This window comes from Mangifera indica, chromosome 10 (genome assembly GCF_011075055.1).
Source record: "Mangifera indica cultivar Alphonso chromosome 10, CATAS_Mindica_2.1, whole genome shotgun sequence".
NCBI lineage: Eukaryota > Viridiplantae > Streptophyta > Magnoliopsida > Sapindales > Anacardiaceae > Mangifera > Mangifera indica.
Genome location: NC_058146.1, coordinates 9,856,047 through 9,876,393, shown reverse-complemented (window position 1 = coordinate 9,876,393; position 20,347 = coordinate 9,856,047). Strand labels below are relative to the sequence as shown.

The window sequence follows — 20,347 nt, the reverse complement described above, 5'->3', positions numbered from 1 at the left end:
TTTTTTTAAAAAAAAGGACAATAGTATTTTTATAAATAATTAAAAATAAAAGGGACAATTTTGTACTTTAAGTTTAACTGAAAATTTAAAAAAGTGACAAAAATATGACAAACATAAAATATGACATATAATTCATATTTAATACAAGAAAGACGAAAAATATGCATTTAATATATTTTGAGTTCAAAAGTTATTTTGAATATATTTAATATACAAATACTACACAAAAATATGATAAATATAAAATACGACATAAAATTCATATTTAATACAAGAAAGATGAAAAATATACGTTTAATAAATTTTGGATTCAAAAGTTATTTTAAATATATTTAATATACAAATACGACAAAAATATGAATAATATACGTATATACTAACAAGGTCAATTTTTCTTTATTATTTTATATATAAACTTTGAATCCTCTTCATTTCTCTTCGGTCGTATCGTAACTGTCGAACAACTCTACTGCTTCACCAACCCTCACTATGGCTACTGTTTCAAAACTTTGCAATTCACCAACTGCAGCTCTCTCCTCTTCTTCACCATCGTTCAAACCCAGATCCTCTTCTGGGTTAGTTTCTTTCGTTTCTCTCAAAAACAATACTGGGTTCAACTCCAAAGTTGTGTCCTATCAGTTGAACCTTACAAAATAGCCTTGTTTTGGGAGGCTTCTTGGTGTAAGTTTGAATTTGTTTTTAGTGTTTTCCTTGTGATCTTATTTATAAACTTGATAAAATATTCCAGTTTTGTTCATTTATCTTTGTCTCAGTTTGATCCGTTCTATGTTTTTTTCTCCTGGAAAACCTTTTGGGTAATCTAGTTTAGATTTTTTATTTTTAGTTTAATCTTAGTGCTGTGATTTGATATGATATTTATGTTTGATTTATATTTGCTGTTGGCAGAAAAGTTTCTCTCTGATATAAAGTTGACTGAGCTTTGCATTTTATATAATTTTTCCGATCAAATAATTCTCTTTTGGAATCCGTTTCTAAAAGATTATAGATTTATATATATATTTATTAGAATCTTAGTTAGTAAATAAAAGAATAAATAAAAACGGTATATAAATTATATAGATATAATATGACAAATAATAAAAAATATATTTGTAAAAAAATGCCCATAAAATTTTTATGCAAGAAAAGTATGAAATATATATATACAAATTTAATATTGCACATCATTAAAATATGTTTAAAAAATATGACAATATCATAATAATTTTAGTATTTTTTTCATGAATCTCTTAATGAAAATCATTATAACAATTCAAATATAGAGTATTTAATTAACTATTAAACCTAATATAATATAATATATAATCAAAATTATTTGTATAATAAGTAATATATCAGTTAATTGAAAAAAGTAAACAAATTAATTAACTGAGATTTCAAACTTCTGATTAGAATGAATCTTTGTACAGACCATATAGGAGAAAAAAGCAAAATTATGGTTGAAAATTAAAAAAGAAATATTAGGTTTTTTTTTTTAAATGATAGTGGTATTTTTGTAAATAATTGAAAATATAAGTGACAATTTTGTATTTTAAGTTTACTCAGAAATTAAAAAATAACACAAATATAAAATACAACATATAATTCGTGTTTAATACGTGAATGACATAAAATATGCATTCAATACATTATAAATTCAAAAATTCTTTTGAATGTGTATAATACACATATTTATTAACTAGGATTAAAATATTATTATCTGATACTAGATTTATAGCTTGATTTAGTATTATTTATACTCTGATTTAATTTTTGGTAGACAAGTAAGATACGAATTCAAATGTAAAATAATGCTTTTGTTTTGATGAAATGCGAAAAATAAAAGCAAAAATTTGCACCCATACGGTAAAGTTTGATGCTAAAGTCATCTGGGTTACAGTGTCAGGTTTTCTCAACCAGGTGGAAATGGAACAGCAACAAAAAGAACATCTCTCCATGATCTTTATGAAAAGGAAGGTCAGAGCCCTTGGTATGATAATCTCTGCCGCCCCATTAAAGATTTGCTTCCACTGATTGCAAGTGGTGTGAGAACTAGCAATCCAGCTGTAACTACTAATCTCGTTTTCGGTTTTGTTGGCTCATTTACTTGACACAATTTATATTAAGGCTGTGTACTGAGCTGTTTAAACTTTTGGCTTGCAGATTTTCCAGAAAGCTATTTTATCTTCAAACGCTTACAATGGTCAATTCAGTTATTACAAATGGTTTGATTTCAAAGAACTATTGTGGAATCCATATGATTGGAGAAATTAAATTGCTTTGTCCTGTTTGTGGTAGCCTGGGGGCTGCCCAATTGTGATGAGCTGTTTGCAAAATTCTTGAACACTGCAATTTTGCAGAATTTGTGAACATTTTGTTATCTTCTGGCCAGAAAAGTGAAAAACTAAGTCAACCATTACAAGATCTAAATAGATTTAGAGATTTTATGGTATTAATTTTGTCAAGTGCTTTGGAGATTTTAGTGAAAGATAGTGAAATATATTGCTGCAATGGCTGAAAATAGTTTATGGAGCACAGATAATCTTTGTAATTTTGTAGATCATTTATTAATTGTATGGAATGCACTATTTATATTATAATTTTTAACTGAAAATTTCCATTGTTTAGAGGTGGACACTTGTATGTCTCTTGATTTTATTGGTTTACTAGGTGGCAAAGGATGCAACAATTGACATTTAATGCCAACATAAGTAAATTTCTTGTATATAGAACTTGTATTCATTCCAGATGAATTTTTGTGTTTGCTGTTAATTATTTGTTTGAAGTTGGGTGTGTGTTTTTAGTTTTGTTTGGAATATAAAGTTGTTTGTTGTATTCATCAATAATTATTGGAATATACAGGGAACTTGTACAATCTGGAAAAGACATTGAAGCTGCATACTGGGAAGTTCTGATTAAGGACATTCAAGATGCGTGCAAACTTTTTGAGCATATTTATGATGAAACTGATGGTGGTGACGGCTATGTTTCGGTCAAAGTTTCACCTAGACTTGCTGATGATACTAAAGGGACTGTAAAGGCGGCAAAATGGCTTCATAAAGTGGTTGACCGCCCCAATGTCTAAATTAAGATTCCTACCACGGCTCCATGTATTGCTTCTATCGAGGAAGTTATAGCAAATGGCATTAGCGTCAACGTGACTCTGAGTTCTGTGCTTCCCTTTCTAGTTTTGGGCTATATAAACAATTTTATTGTAGAAGTTGTCTTAATTTGTACTATTATATGCTGGCGTATTCTGCTATTTCTTTGAGTGCGAAGTATGTGCCCCTGCTGTATTGATCCAAGGGATCAAAATTTTGGTTCCTCAAACTCCTTCAATTTTCCTATGTTTCAAACTGACAACTTGTGAATGTTAGTGTCCGAAATACAATTTCTGTTGTGTTTGTACAGCTCATTTTCTCTCTTGCTAGATATGAAGCAGTCATTGATACTTACTTGGATGGCCTGGAGGCTTCTGGTCTAGATGACCTCTCCAGAGTTACAAGTGTTGCATCCTTTTTGGTTAGTCGAGTTGACACCCTCATTGACAAAATGCTTGAAAAGACTGGAACACTAGAAGCTCTTGATCTTCGGGGAAAGGTAACTTAGGTTCAATTGCATACTTTTACTCCTTGGAACTATAAAACCTAGAATTTAATATTGTGCTATATACGTGACATCTTAACTATTTTTGGCTGCCGTGGCTCAATCTGCCTTGGCATACCAACTCTACCAGAAGAAGTTTTGTGGTCCAAGATGGGAAGCTCTTGTGAAGAAAAGCGCAAAGAAGCAGAGGCTGTTGTGGGCCTCAACCAGCGTTAAGAACCCAACCTACCCCGATACTTTGTATGTTGCTCCTCTCATTGGACCTGACACGATGAGCATCTTTACACTTTTTTTATAACGAGGATCATGTTAATAAACACCCTTTTATATGCTTGTTGTCAAATTCCCTTTTGCAGGTTTCAACCATGCCTGACCAAGCTCTCCAAGCATTTGTTGATCATGGTGTTGTTTCAAGGACGATCGACGTAAATATTTTTGAAGCTAAAGGCATTTACAATGCACTTGAGAAGTTGGGAATTGACTGGAGCTATGTTAGCACTCATCTTGAACTTGAAGGAGTCGACTCCTTCAAGAAGAGCTTTGACAGTCTACTTGACACCCTGCAAGAGAAGGCAAACTCTCTGAAGTTGGTAAGCCACTAAGCAATTGCTTATGAATTTGTTCATTGTGCCCAAAACAAAACAAGTGGGCTCTCAAATCCTGCCTCTTAGCTTTGTATGACTTCATGCTTATATGTTGTGTACGAGTAGTGGCTTAGGTCATAGAAAGTTCTTCCAATCTAGTTGTAGTATGTCACATTCGGTATTCATGGCTCTATTGGATGTAAATTTAGTTAACGATGTTGGAAATATCCTGATGTGGGCTAACATTAATTATAGTTTTTGTTTTATAAAATCGGATAATTAGATAGTCTAATGCTAGTTTACAAATGAGCTTGAGTGATCAATAAAGATATGTCTAATACACTTAAAAGTTATTGGTCTGGGTAGACGGTTTATTATGGACCTTCAATTATTGGACCTTTAATAGGAGGGTCTAGATAATTTCTTATGAATAGACTAGGTCCCCACTCTAAAACCTAATTTTTAATATGTTTACCCATTCAAAGCCGTTATAAGGAGGTTTCTGGATTGGAAGACTTGTCATAACATATTTTCAAGTTTCAGGTGGTTTCTGAAGACCTTTGATTTCAGAGATATGACTCAAACAGGTTTTTCTATATCTCTAATTATTAATTTTATGTTCAATTCAATATATAGGAATTCAATATTCTATATTCTATGCATGTTTATATTAAATTATATTCTTAATTAAAGTTTACATGTGGTATTAGAGCAAATCAACATAGATATAGAATCTAGATTTTTTGGAAAATTGAAATTAGGGTTGGTTTTTTTTATAATTGACATTAGGGTTTGTTATGATTATCATTATTTTGATTAAAATATACATGCATAAACAAACCCTAGAATCGGTAATAGTACACGTTGGCGATAGCACTATCGTGATTGCTACCGACATGAGCCGTGGCAACCACAAAATTTTTTTCCCTGTGACTGGAGCACTGCCGGCGGCCATTCCCAATGTCAGATCTTCAAGTTTGATCTTGGTTGCTGTTGTGAAATCATGGCCAAATAGTGTCGCTGGTGACTTCCATAATGCTAGAAAGGCAACGCTAAAGTGATCTGCTGTCTTCGGGAATCCGTCTAGTGGCCGATCATGGTGGAATTAGGGATCAAAAGTGGAGAATTCAAAGATAAGGCTTTTTAAAAATTACGGATCAGATCCAGGCTTTCCTAAACCAATTACCCGACTTGTAGGGTCAAATAACCCGTTTGGCCAAATTTGATCAAACTGGGTTGGTTGACCTGAAAAGCTGTTAGGCCAAACCCAGACCAAGCCAAATCGGGTACTTGCGTATACAATCATGTGCCATGAAGGTGTGCTAAGTGCGTGAACGTGCGCTTGGGTGTGTGATGACATGTCTGAGCGTATGGACTCGTGTGTAACATTTTGGTGGCGTGTAGAGGCGCGTGAAACATTTTTCCCAGTCATGGCAGCGTGTGTAATAGTGTTTGTTGCTGTGCTGGCATGTTTTACCCTGTTAGGGCTTGAAATTGTTAAAATTCAAATATTCTAGGTAAAATTTTCTAATTATTGTTCACAAAATTAGATGCAACAAACTTAAGAAAGATTGTCAGAGATCATAAGGTATTAAGTCTCATGAAATCTTATAATTAGAGTAATATGATTTTTTATCAAGGAATAATTTGTGAGTTCTTAGAACATCGATCGCCAAAGCGACACATTTTAAAGCTTACAAAATGTTCCCTTTAGGAATGATACATTCAGTAATTTTTAATACATATAATTTCTTGCCCAAATGTGGTTATTGTGTATATTAAATATAAAGGAAACATAAGGTTAATTACAAAAATCAATCAATCTCATAAATTGGAGGATAAACTATGATTTAGAAAATATATCCGCCTAAAGATGATATTATTTTCAAACATCATATGTTCTAAAAGTCCTCATAAAATTGTTACCCTATCAATAAGAGGATGAACTGTGATCTAGAAAATATATCTACCCAAAGGTGATATTATTTTTGAACATTATATGTTCTAAAGGTCCTCATAAGGTTTATATATATAACCTTGTGTTTGGGACCCTTATTGCATGCCATTTTCTCTGCCCAAAGGTGAGTTGATGATGATGCCCAAGGAATCCTTATAAGTGTAGCTTATCAAGTATCATTATTTATTTTAAAGCTACTTTAATTAATTGTTGCTCATGCTTTAATTTGTTGCATTATCTTCTTTTAGTCTCCATTTCTATGAACAATAGCAATGCTACTGTTGAGGTCCTGACTGGAAGTAATTATAAGCAATGGAAGCAAGATATTGAGTTTGCTATGGTTATGGGTGATTAGGATATGACACTTGTTTAAGATAAGTCAGCTGATACTACTAATAAGAGTACCATCAAAGAGAAAAATTTATTTGCTAAGTGGGAGAGGTTGAATCGTTTATGCATGATGGCTATGAAAAAGACTGTGGCTGAACATTTTCTCAGTAGATTGCTAGTTAATGAGACTACTAAAGAATTCTTTACTGCTGTAGGGAAATGATTTCAGATCTCTAATAATGTTAAAGCTTTATCTCTTATTACTGAGTTGATTAGTATGAGATACACAAAATTTGGGGGTGTTAAGGACTACATATTGAAGCTTGTTCACATCCAGGACAAACTAAAGAATCATAAGATCTCCTTACTTGATGAGTTTGTTGTTCATCATGCCCTGGCTACCCTACCTCAAACCTTTTCCCAGCTCAAGATAACTTATAACACCACAGAATGAACTCGGAGCTTGGATAATCTGATTACTAAGTGTGTTGCTGAAAAGTGTAAGATCTAGAGGAAAAAGAATGATATGGTTCTTTTTGTCTCTCATTCTAAAGATGACTAGGTAAGAAAAAATATAAGAAAGGCAAGTTTAATCCTACTACTCCTAAAAATGATTGGAATAAAAGACATGGTCAAGGTTAGAAAAGTAGACATGTGATAAAAAAGAAAAATTCTAGTAAGTGCTTCTTTTGCAAGAAAAAAGGTCATATGAAGAAGAATTGCATGAAATATAAGTCTTGGTTTGAAAAAAGAGGTAAACCACTAAGTCTTGTGTGTTGTGAATCTAATTTTGTTGATATATCTCCAAATTCTTAGTAGCTTGATAGTGGAGCAACTATGCATGTTGCTTTTACTTTATAGGGGTTCAAAAGCAAAAGGAGACCAAGTGAGGCTGAAAGGACACTTAGAGTTGGAAACCATGCAAAAGTTGAAGTTGAATATATATGAGTTGTTTGCCTTAGGTTGAAAAGTGGTTTTGAGTTAGTTTTAAATAATACATTCTATATACCTTTATTTAGAAGGAATTTGATTTCAATTTCGACTTTGGATAAGGTTGGATTTTGTTTTAAGTTTGAAAAATCTTTAAATTCTAAAGTTGTTGGTGAATGTGTTATAGACAATGGATTATATAGTGTGTGTCTAGCCCCAGTCAATACTTTTACTTTCATGAATGTTGAAAATAATATGGGAAAAAGATCCTTGATTGATGAAAAATCTTTTTTATTATAGTATAAAAGGCCTGGGCATATCTCTAAAGAGAGAATTGAAAGACTGATAAGAGATAATATTCTTCCCTTATTAAATTCTGATGATATAGAAGTTTGTATTGATTGCATTAGAGGAAAATTGACCAAGACTAAAAGGAAGGGGGTAACTCGCAGTTCAGATTTATTGGAAGTAATTCACACTGATATTATGGGCTTTATTCTACTATATTTGTGGTTTTCAATATTTTATCACTTTTATTAATGACTTCTCTCGTTATAGTTTTCTCTATTTGATTAAAGAAAAATATGATGCTTTAGAGAAATTTAAAGTCTTCAGAATTAAAGTGGAAAAACAATTGGAGAAAGTTATTAAGGTAGTAAGATCTGACCGAAGAGGTGAGTACTATAGAAGACATGGAGATTCGGGTCAACATATAGGTTCATTCGCCAAGTGCTTACAAGAATGTGGTATAGTTTGCTCAATACACCATACCTGAGAGTCTTGATCAAAATAGTATGGCTGAAAGGCGTTATCGCACACTTATGGATATGGTAAAAAACATGATAATTAGGACTAGCTTGTTTGAATATCTTTAGAGAGAGTCAATCAAAACAACCTTATACATTTTGAATAGAGTTCCCAATAAATTAGTTCCCAAAACACCTTTTGAGTTATGGGTTAGTAGAAAGCCTAGCCTTAACCATTTTCGAGTTTAGGATAGCCGTGCTGAGTTTAGGATTTATAATCCTACTGAAAAAAAGCTTGATCCTCACTCTATCAAGTGTTACTTTGTTGGATACCTATCTTACTCAAAAGGATATAGGTTCTACTGTCTTTCTCATGGCACAAGGATAATTGAGTCTCAAACTGCTAAGTTCCTTGAGCTTGATGTTCATGATACTTTAGTATCTGTTGAGATTTCTAGTATTGTTGGTTCCCCTGTCAAGGATTATAAAGAAGTTGTCATATTGCCTTTGCCTCATTCCTCTGGGATTAATGATTCTATCTGAAGAGAAATAACTGAAGCTCAAGAAACCTCTGTACCAACTGAAATTCTTGAAAATATAACTCAAGATCCTATAGTTGAGATACCTCTTAAGAGATCAACAAGACAAAAGAGGGCTATCATTTCAGATATATATGTTTGTTTGGCAAAAAATGAGTATGATATTGAAGATATGACTGATTCAGTTTTATTCCCTGAAGCAATTAAAAGCTCAAGTGCAGACATGTGGATGATGTCTATTGAAGATGAGATGCAATCCATGAAAGAAAATAAGGTTTGGGATCTTATGGAGTTATATGAAGGTTTCAAACCTATTAGTTGTAAATAGGTTTTTAAAACTAAAAGAGATCTTAAGGGAAAGATAGACAGATTCAAAGCAAGATTAGTTGCAAAAGGGTTTACTCAGAGAAAAGGGGTTGACTTCAATGAGACATTTTCACTTGTATCCTCAAAAGATTCATTTAGAATCATAATGGCCTTGGTAGCATATTTTGATTTGGAGCTTCATTAGATGGATGCAAAGACAACATTTCTCAATAGCAATCTTGATGAGAAGGTGTATTGAAACAACCAGATGGTTTTGTGGTTGATAGGAAACGACACATGGTATGTAGACTTAAAAAGTCTATCTATAGTTTAAAGCAAGCCTCTCGACAATGGTATCTTAAGTTGTCACATGGCTTTATAGAAAATAAATTTGATCAGTGTATGTATATGAAGATCAGTGGGAATAGGTTTATTTTCTCGGTACTCTATGTTAATGACATTTTGCTTGCGAGCAATAATCACAGTATGTTTTTTGAGACTAAGCAATTTTTGTGTAGAGCCTTTGACATGAAAGATCTTGGGGACACTTCTTTTGTTCTTGGAATTGAAATCCATCGAGATAAAAATCGTGGTTTGCTCGGCTTATCTCAAAAGGCATATATTGAGCGTGTTCTTAAAAGATTTCAGATGCAAGATTGTATAGCTGGTGATGTACCTGTTATAAAAGGAGATAGGTTTAGTGACAAGCAGTATCCTCAAAATGACATTGAAAGGGCATTCATGAAAGATAAACCATATGCTAATATGATTGGGAGTCTGATGTATGCCTAAGTGTACACGAGACCTGACATAACTTTTGTTGTGAATGTTCTTGGTCGATATGTTTCTGATCCTGGTTCTAATCATTAGGTAGTAGTAAAGAAAATCATGAGATATTTGTAGAGGATGAAAGATTTCATGCTTGTGTACAGAAGAATGGAAACTCTTGAGGTGTTAGGATATTTTGGTTTAGACTTAAGTGGATGTCCTGATGTCTTCAAATCTATTTCAGGGTACATCTTTATGCTTGCAAGTAGGGTCATATCCTAGAAAAGTGTCAAACAGACGTTAGTAGCATCTTCAACCATGTACGCAAAATTTATTGTTTGCTATGGGGCATCTACCCATGTCATATGGCTGAAGAATTATATTTCTAAGCTTTGAGTGGTTGACTCCATTTCTAGGCTACTTGTGATCTATTGTGATAATTATGCAGCTGTGTTTTTTTGCAAAAACAATAAAGTCAGTAGCAAGTCAAAACATATAAAGCAAAAATATCTTACAGTTAGGGACCTCGCAAAGAAATGAGACATCATGGTGAAGCATATTTGTACAAATGCAATGCTGGTTGATCCCCTAACCAAAGGACTCACACCCATTGTTTTTAAAGGTCATGCGATGAATATGGGTGTGTTAGAATCTTTTGATGCCTTAGGTTAGTGGGAGTCTTAAAGTAATTTCTGGTTATTTTCTGCTTGACTTTTTGAGTTTTGCAAAACTTATTATATGAGTACTTGATTATATATTTATCTGTGTATGGATATATATGTGTATGTATAAAGTTAAGGTATAACATATGTCTCAAGATAAAGTTTCCCTTGAGAATGATAGTTGTATGAGTATGTTTCATTAGTCTCGAGCAAAATTGAAGCATATAGGCTTCATTGGAAGCAAAGAGATTTCTCTCATTTCTTTTGAAACATAAAAGTTAGAGAAAAATCATAAAAAGGACTAACAGAGATATAACACAGCTTATGATCACCTTGTTGGGTGTTATTCTGCCATACTCCCAGACTTGATCTGCGTTGATTTGGTTATTAATAATTGTAATCAATGATTATCATGTGTCGATATAGTACATAAGTAGTGTCTTAGTTCATTATTGATGATCATATCAACTGGATTGTTTATTATAGTGTAATTTATCTTTAGACTATTCTGTTTTATAAAATAGTGGTCACTTAAAGTTAAAATCGTTGATTACTCAGAGTCAAAATTGTTTTCTTTACTTAAAATAAAATAAAATATTAATATTACCTAAGTGGGAGAATATTGGAAATTTACTAATGTGGGCTAACATTAATTATAGTTTTGGTTTTATAAAATCGGGTGATTAGATAGTCCAATGCCAGTTTACAGATGAGTTTAAGCGATCAATAAAAACATGCCCAATACACTTAAAAGTTATTAGTCTGGGTAGACGGTTTAGTGTGGGCCTTCAGTTATTAGACCTTTAATGGAAGGGTCTAGATAATTTTTTATAAATAGGCTAGGGTCCTATTCTAAAACCTAATTTTTTTATACGCTTATCCATTCAAAGCCGTCATAGGGAGGTTTCTGGTGTGGAAGACCTGTCATAACATATTTTCAAATTTCAAGTGGTTTCTGAAGACCTTTGGTTTCAGAGATATGGTTTAAACAGGTTTTTTTATATTTCTAATTATTAATTTTATGTTCAATTCAATATATAAGAATTCAGTATTCTATATTTTATGCATGCTTATATTAAATTATATTCTCAATTAAAGTTTACAAACGGTACCTTTGGTTTGAATGCAAAATATTATAATTCAAGCGATTTAGAATTAGAAGTTGAAAAAACCAATGCCTGAAGCATGATATTCAGGCAATCGAACGATCTAGGGTTAGAGGTTGAAGACAACAATTGTCAAATCCCTATATTCAATATTATTGGGCATTTCTTTACGTGTTTTGTTTATGTTATATGATAATATGCTACTTTTCAAATCACGAGAAAATATGTTATAGTTCAAATACATATTCAATTCTAGAAAATAATATTTAGAGTGATAGAAAGGAATTGAGAAGTGTTTTGTTGATGTTAGTGTATATGATAATATAAAAAATGCTACTTTTCAAATGACGAGAAAATGTGTCACAGTTCAAATACAGATTCGATTCTAGAAAAGAATATGTAGAGTGGTAAAAAGGAATTGAGAAGAGATTTTAGAGGAAACTGATTGAAAACATTTATTCTGCCTTTCCATCTTCTCTACTATCTTGTAATAAAAGTTAAACTCAACAGCATGTTTTTGAGACTATATAACGTCTCTTTTTATACAATTTGAATTAACAAATAAGACGAAACTGCTCAACTGTGCACTCAACTGAAATGAACAAAATAACACGTTACACTAATATGAATTTTATAAGGAATGACAAAGTGGCGCTGTATAATCTTCCCTTAAGCTGAATCTTCTTCGTCTCATGTGAGTTCCTGCTTAATTGGTTTAGTTTGTAACAATACTTTCCCTTCCAGCTTTCTTGTCCTCAAGGGAGAAGCAAGGAAACTTGCCCTAGACTTTATTGACGAACTCCCAAGTGGTAGCTTCCTTAGGTTTTCCTTGCTCCTATTAATAAAATGGCAGTAGGAGCATTTCCCCTTTTAACCATTGTCAAGAATAGCCTATGGACTATGTTGAGGAACCTGAAATTGATATGAAAGTTCACAAGAAGTTTGGACATTAGCTTGCAGAGGCTTGAGGAGAGACATGTGAAAGACATCATGGATTTTGACTTCCAGTGGTAACTGCAGTTGGTATGTCAATCACATCTTGTGTTTAAAGTAGACATAAAATTCAATTACTACTTCTGGTTACCTTGTGCATGGTAACTTGTTTATAAGGCTAGAGCTTGACATAAACCTAGTCCCCAATTTGGATCTATTGGTCATTCCTTTGTTTATCTACTATAGTCTTCATTTGATGTCGAGCCTTCTATAATTGATTCTTTAGGAGCTGTAGTGTCATCTTTCTTGCCTCATAATGATGTCCACTAATTCAACCTTAGTCCGCGCTAAAATAGGGCACATGCAATGAAGGACGATGTGGATACCCATATAATGCCTCAAAAAGAAGGCATTTGAAAGCTTATATGACGAATGGTGTTATACTAGTATTCTCCCACCAATGGGACCAAAAGTGTGGGAGGCCTCTTGCCATGCCTCTTAGATAATTTTCCAAGCAACAATTGACCACCTTAGATTGACCATCTCTTTGGGGGTGGCAGATAGTGAAGTATTGTAACACTTATTTCTAAATACATGCTTTTACTTGAAATATAGGCACAAAGAGACGTGTTAACTTAAAATTTATCTCAAAGATACAATGGAACTTAATAGCACAATGTTACACTTATCCCAATATGCAACGTGTATGTGACACTTCTTTTCAGATGTACACTTCTACACGAAATACGCACCTAAAAAGATGTGCCTTCTTAAAACTATGCAACCCATGCTTTAGAACAAACAAAACAAGTAATATTAAATAACAACCAAAGATCTCAAAAGTGGAATTGTTACTATTTCAAAAATCAAGGTAATACGGTTTGTACATTAATTCATAAAATTTGAACGTGCATAAACAACCCAAAACAATTTATGAACATGTAAACAATCTAATCACAAAAAAGACAAAAATGCCCTTGCCCGTCATGTAACATCTCGGACTAAACCATAGCCTTCATTGCCGTCCTACTGCTTCATTAGTCTGCCTACAAAATCACAAAGGAACACAGAGAGAAATATATTCAGTAAGTAGATAAACACATAACATTTAATCATTTATTATCTATAAGATGTCTCATATTTATTAACATTATGGTATCTTAGATGTTTTTTTGACAATCTAGATGCCCATTTGGTTTTACCCTGCACTCTATGTCTATTCTTAGTATCAGTGTCATCTCCAATTACTCATATCCAATGATGTAAAATAATATCTCTGATATTTAGTAAAAGCATGTGTTATCCTCGATGTTAACTATCCGATGTAGTTTTTGCATGGGTTGGTCGAGCTTAAGGTTATGGTCACACAGACAAACCTTTTTGCTTTTAGTACTACACCTTATACAGCTTAGTGGCTATATCACATTGTATATAGCTTGATGATGGGTCACATTACACGTAACCTAGTGATGAGTCACACTACACTGCTTGGTGGAACGCATACTACAAATAACTTGGTGGAAAGAATTTAATAGCACATTGTTGGTGTTTTTGACTTAGAATTGCTCTAGTTGGGGTTCTATTGTTGTCCACATAGTCAAGCATCCCCAAGATAATTTCTATTATTAATAGCCTTTGTTAAAGCCTTTTCTTTTTATTTTCTCTTAATTATTCCCTTTTAGGGGTAAAATAGTAATTTCTATAGTTATATGCAACATTTCCATATCTAAGATCCTTAAATACCATTTTTCCCAAAAGCATATTGGGGTGTGATCCAAACATGCAGCGATGTTCACTCTCCTAACACATGCCCATGTACATGTCACACATAGGGAAAATTCCCCCTAAATCTACATGGTCGTGTGTCACATGACATATGGGCATGTGTTGTAATTTTTTTTCTAGAATTCTAATCCTATTCCAATGGCATTTTCTAGCTACACATCCAATCCAACAATACACAAAATAATGAATTCTGACTACTTGTCCAATCAATGTCACTTTATTAATGAACTGACCCCTAAAAGTATTACCAAACCTTTTGGATTTCCATAAAAACATGCAATGTTCAGCACACATAGTATACTATTAGCAGTTAACCAAGAAATCCTGCAAATTCGTGCATTCTAAACCCAACTTTATATAATTCTACCATCTTTAAACCCTTATACAGTTTTTATTCATCATTCATTATTCAACAATCCCTCAACAATAATCCATCAACCATCAACTACCACATGCTCATATTCAACACATAAACTAATAATCATCTAAGCAATGTGAGCAATCAATTTACAACAGAATCATTACATATATGTGTATATTCAAATCAATAATCAGAATAAAAGAAATTTCTAAAATACTTAAGGCAGAAATGCAATTAGGAATTTATACTATTTACTTCTCTTTTGTGGTCTAGCAAATCTTGGTGTTGCGAGGCAAATTCCTGATCTCCCGTCGTTCCTTTTGCTTCCAAACATATCACAAGTCTTATAACTCTCAGTTTTTGTGAAATTTGTGGAAAGTGTCTCAACCTACACGTTTGAATCCCTTTTATTTTTAACTAAAAAACACGATACACTAGTGTGTACTATTTATACATGAACGTATATGTCATTAAACATTAAAGACAATTTTTGAAATCCCTATGAAATGTTTCCTTATCTAGAAATTCAATTGTACTAACTATGCGTGAGCGTGCAAACCTTTATAAACAGGTGTGCATACCTTCCAGACTTAGCAAATTGCATAAAATGCTTGGGAAAAGACCATTTTGCCCATTGCCATAACACATACAAATGTGTCGTAACCCTACACGGTCATGTGTCATGTTTTCAACAAGTTTGCATACTTAAACATAAGTAATCATAAGTACTTACACACAAAGCCAAAAGACTAAAATACTCATTGGGCATATTTATAGGTGATAAATTTCTCCTCCATAAAAGAATTTTAACCTCAAAATTTACTTGAATAATTGTGAAAACCTCTTTCTTATGTCTTACTCAACCTCCTAAGTGGCTTTCTCGATCCGATGATTTCTCTAAAGGACTTTGACTAGAGGAATCTATTTGCTTTTGAGTTGCTTAACGTAATAATCCAAAATCTAAATTAGATGTTCCTCATAAACCAAACACATGACTTGAGTCACTGATATACTTATGTAGCAACGATACATGGAACATATTATAAATATACTTCATGCTCGTTAGCAACACAACCCAGTAGGTTACTTTATTTACATGCTTTAGAATTTTAAAGGGTCCTACAAACCTCGGAGTAAGTTTACCTTTCCATCTGAACCTTATGACATAGTTGTAAGAGGCTACTCTCACAAAGACCATGCCACCCATATCAAACTCCAGATCTTCTCTCCTCTAATCTACATAACTCTTTTGATAATCTTAGGCCTTTTTCATCTACTCTCTAATTAGTTTTACATTATTAATCATTTTTTAGGTCATTTCTAGTTTTAAAGCTTGTTTTAAAGCATACCTTTCACCTATCTCATTTTAATAAAGTGGTGATATATACTTTCTCTTATAAAGTGCCTTGTACGGAGCTATCCGAATGATTGCTTGATAACTGTTATTATATGCAAACTCCATCAAAGATAATACATCAATCCAGCTTACTTTCTAACCCATGTAACATGTTCTCAAGATGCCTTTGATCACTCAGTTTACTATCTCGGTTTGCCCATCTATTTGAGAGTGATAAGCGATATTAAAGGCCAACCTAGTACCTATAGATCTTTATAAGCTCAACCGGAATGCTATAACAAATTACGTGTCTTTGTTTAACACAATAGTCTTAGGCACCCAGTGGAGCCTCATAAACTCTCTAATATGGATCTGCCTCTACTAATCAGAACTTATACTATCCTTGATCAAGATGAGATAAGTTGACCTAGTTAACCGATCTTTAATTACCCATAACTCTTGACAATCTAACCATAAAATCTATCAAGATATGCTCTCATTTCCATTTAGAAATACTCAAAGGTAACAATAATCTGAATGGTCTTTGATGTTTAACCTTAACCTATTAACACACTAAACATTTAGTAACAAAATCGATAACATCTATTTTTATGTTAGACCACCAAAATGTCCTTTTTAGGTATTGATACAATTTTACACTTTTAGGGTAGGTAGTGTAAAAGGAACTATGTGCCTTTATGAGAATTTTGTGTCTTAAATCATCATAATTAGGAACAAAACCTAGTTCCAAAATCTCAGTATATCATTAACCACAGAAAACTTAGTCTTGGCATCTTCAATAACCCTTTACCTTACATGTATTTATCTAATGATGCCGTTCAGATCTCATCAAGGAGAGTCGACTAGATTTTCACTCTAGCCATCAATCTAGTGATCAACTCAATCTGTTCCCTTACCAAATCCTGTTGTAACTCCTAATAATAATGATATAAGATAAGGTAACTTTTCTACTGAGGGTGTAGACCACTATATTAGCCTTTTCTAGGTGATATTTAATTCACTGTCATAATCTTTGATTGACTCTAACCACTTCGGTTACCTCATATTAAGCTCTTTTTGGATGAAAAAGTATTTCAAGCTTTTATGGTCTATGAACACATTATAGTTCATACCATAAAGATAATGTTACCATATTTTCAAAGCAAACACAATTGCAACTAACTTCAGATCATAAGTAGGATATCGGATCTTGTACTCCTTAAGCTATTGAAAGGCATAAACAATCGTTCTACTCCTCTACATCAAAAAAGCTCCAAGGCCCTAATAAGAAACATTGGTGTACAAATCATACTCTTCACCCTCAGTTAGCAATGCCAAAACTGGTGTAGAAGTTAAACTCTATTTTAGCTCCTTAAAACTTTTTCATATGCATCATACCATCTGAAAGGAACATTATTCTTGGTCAACTTCGTTAATGGTTTGACCAACTTGGTGAAGTCTTCCACAAACTATCTATAATATCCTGCCAAACCCAGAAAACTCGTAACCTTTTTGGCTATCTTAGGCATCTACCTATCAAGTATGACCTCTACCTTACTTAAGTCTACTAAGATACCATCTGCCAAAACCATATGCCCTAGAATTGTCATTCTATCTAACTAAAACTCACATTTGGAGAACTTAGTAGACAATTGCTTTTCATGTTATCTTCATAACATAAAATTTAGGTGTTTCTCATGGTCTTCTCAAGTCTTAAAGTACATGAAGATTTCATCTATAAACACTATGATGAATATATCAAGACAATTTTGGGACACCCAATTTAGTAAATCTATGAAGACTGTTGGTGCATCAATTAACTCGAATGGTATCACCATAAACTCATAATGCCCATATCTGGTTCGAAGTACAATCTTTGGAATGTCTCCCTCAACCACCTTAACTTGATGATACCCCGATCTTAAGTCGTTCATTAAAAATATGTTAACACATTTTAGCTGATAAAACAAGTCATCAATTTGTGGTAACAGGTATTTATTCTTGATTGTAACCTTATTTAGCTTCTTGTAATTAATGCATATACATATCGACCTGTCTTTTTTTTATAACAAAGAGGATTGGTATGCTTCATGGTGAATAACTTGGCCTGATTAACTTACTGTCTAGAAGCTCTTATAATTTCTTCTTTTATTCTTGTAGCTTGATTGAGGCCTTTTTGTCTAGAGCTTTGGAAATATGTGTCATCCTATGAGCCACCTCAATACTAAACTTTATCTTTCTCTTTAGTGCCAACCTTAGTAGCTCTTCAAAACACATCATGGAATTCACACACAATCAGAGTGGATTGTAACCCCGGGACTGATTAATTATCCTTACCCACGACATTTCACTAAAAGACTTGTACAAAATTTACTTAGCAATTTTTTGGTTTTAATTCTATTATCCATCGAACTCAGTGCATGACCCTTATTGAATATGAATTGTTCACCATCATTTAGGTGGAATATGACTTTCTTCTTTTGGTAGTTGATTTCAGCTTTATACCAACTTAAGAAATTCATGCCTAAGATCATATCAAAATTGGCATGTCAAACACAATTAGGTTAATTGCTATTTTTTGCCCTCAAAATTGTTATCTCACCCAATAACATTTGATCATTAATGATTTTGTTCCCATCGACCAGTTCAATACACACATTATTAACTAATGCAGGCTCTAATTTTAGCCTCTTAATAATACCATGTGTAAGAAAACTGTGAATGACATCATAATCAATTAGTACCTATAAATAACAAGAATTGAAAGTCAATTGACCTATCACAGCAGATGGGTTAGCCTCAGCCTATGCTAAAGTGGCTACAAATACTCTAGCTTGACCTTTCCCAATAGTCTGCTTAGTTGGAGCTAGTGTCACAATACTGCATTCTCAGGTGAAGTGACTTGGTTGTTTGCATCTATAACATAACCTCTACCCTATACAGTTGTTGATGTGTCTGGGCCAAAACTTATGGCAAGGAGGAGGAGGATCATCGTGCCTCAGGAGGTTATCTTGTCATGGCCACTCATCTTATCTTGACCTCTTACTCTTCTAGTTCTTCCTAGACCTTCTAAACTAAAAACTCCTTTTGCTTTTAGAGTCCCTACTACCACCCTTATGGCTGCTACCTGATGCCATATGCTTGTATCATGTGGCTAAGGTTATATATTTTAGCTGTTCTAGCATATCTTTCTCTTTCGTCATCCTTAGCCTTATAACCTCTAATTTTTAGGCTTTAACAATTACCTGTGTATAGGTCATGGGAGGGTTTTCTCTTGTCAACACATCCTTAGTAATGTCTGCTTGGAGACTATTAATGAAGATTTCTAACTCCCTTTTATTTGTGTTAGCCACACGTAGAGTATACCAGGTCAGTGGATTTAGTCAGGTAAAGAATTTTTTAACTATCATATGATATTGCCTTAGGTTAAAGTACTTTTGGGCCCTAATATAAAGTATATATGCTCTTAGGAACTCTCTCTCAAAGGCTTCCCTAAACTCGACCCATGTCATTGTGTCTGTGTTGTAGGCGTCACAGAGTACTTGCTACCATACCTTAGTAAATAACATATCAAACCTTCTCAGGGTTCATTATCTTAAAGAGTTTCATTGCCTCCTCAACAACCTTTAACCAATCCTCAACCAACACAAAATTTATCCTTGTAACCTGAATTTTGGGAGCTGATATATGTATACTAAGTTGTATATTATGTGGAGTTATCCTTGATTACCAGCACCTATAGTCCTTTATACCTCATCGCCTACTAGTCCTGATTGGGGTGGTAAATCTATCATTAGTGGTTGCTTAGTAATTAGAAGGACCTCAACTAGATATATCACACTATTACCTTTGATTTTCTTAGAGAATCTGTTGGACCACTTGTCTAATCATCGAAGTATCAATCTGTGGTGTTGTAGCTACACCAGAAACCTAACCTTTAGTCTCCCCTAAACTACCTTCTAAGGTAAGGACCTCTTGCTCATTACTTATAAGTCTTCTAGATCTTTTCATTATGAAATAACTCACTTGCTCAAACATACATAAACCACAACTCAAATGTAAGGTATCTAATACTTACAATGGTCAGCACGCAGAAACAGTCAACCTTGCATAAGGGATGCTTAGACACTTATGTACATAAATAGACTTTTAACACCTTTGGGTTTATAAAACCATGCTTTGATACAAAAAATGTAACACCCCTCTCCAAATGCATACCTTTACATGGAATACACACTCAAAGAGATGTGCCTTTTTAAAACTATGTAACCCATGCTTTAGAACAAACAAAAGAAGTAATATTAAATAAGAACCCACGATCCAAAAAGTATAATTATTACTATTTCAAAAAATCAAAATAATATGGTTTGTACATTAATTCATAAAATTTGAACGCGT

At 33.3% G+C, this 20,347-nt stretch overlaps 1 long non-coding RNA gene across 1 annotated transcript; it reads left to right on the top strand.

Moving 5' to 3' along the window:
• The first annotated feature begins 440 nt into the window (after nucleotides 1–440).
• Nucleotides 441–4,457, top strand: LOC123228324. Its single transcript, XR_006504667.1, has 5 exons — nucleotides 441–681; nucleotides 1,901–1,990; nucleotides 2,164–2,225; nucleotides 2,863–3,846; nucleotides 3,963–4,457. It is a non-coding gene; the product is annotated as an uncharacterized LOC123228324 (long non-coding RNA).
• The last annotated feature ends 15,890 nt before the right edge of the window (nucleotides 4,458–20,347 follow it).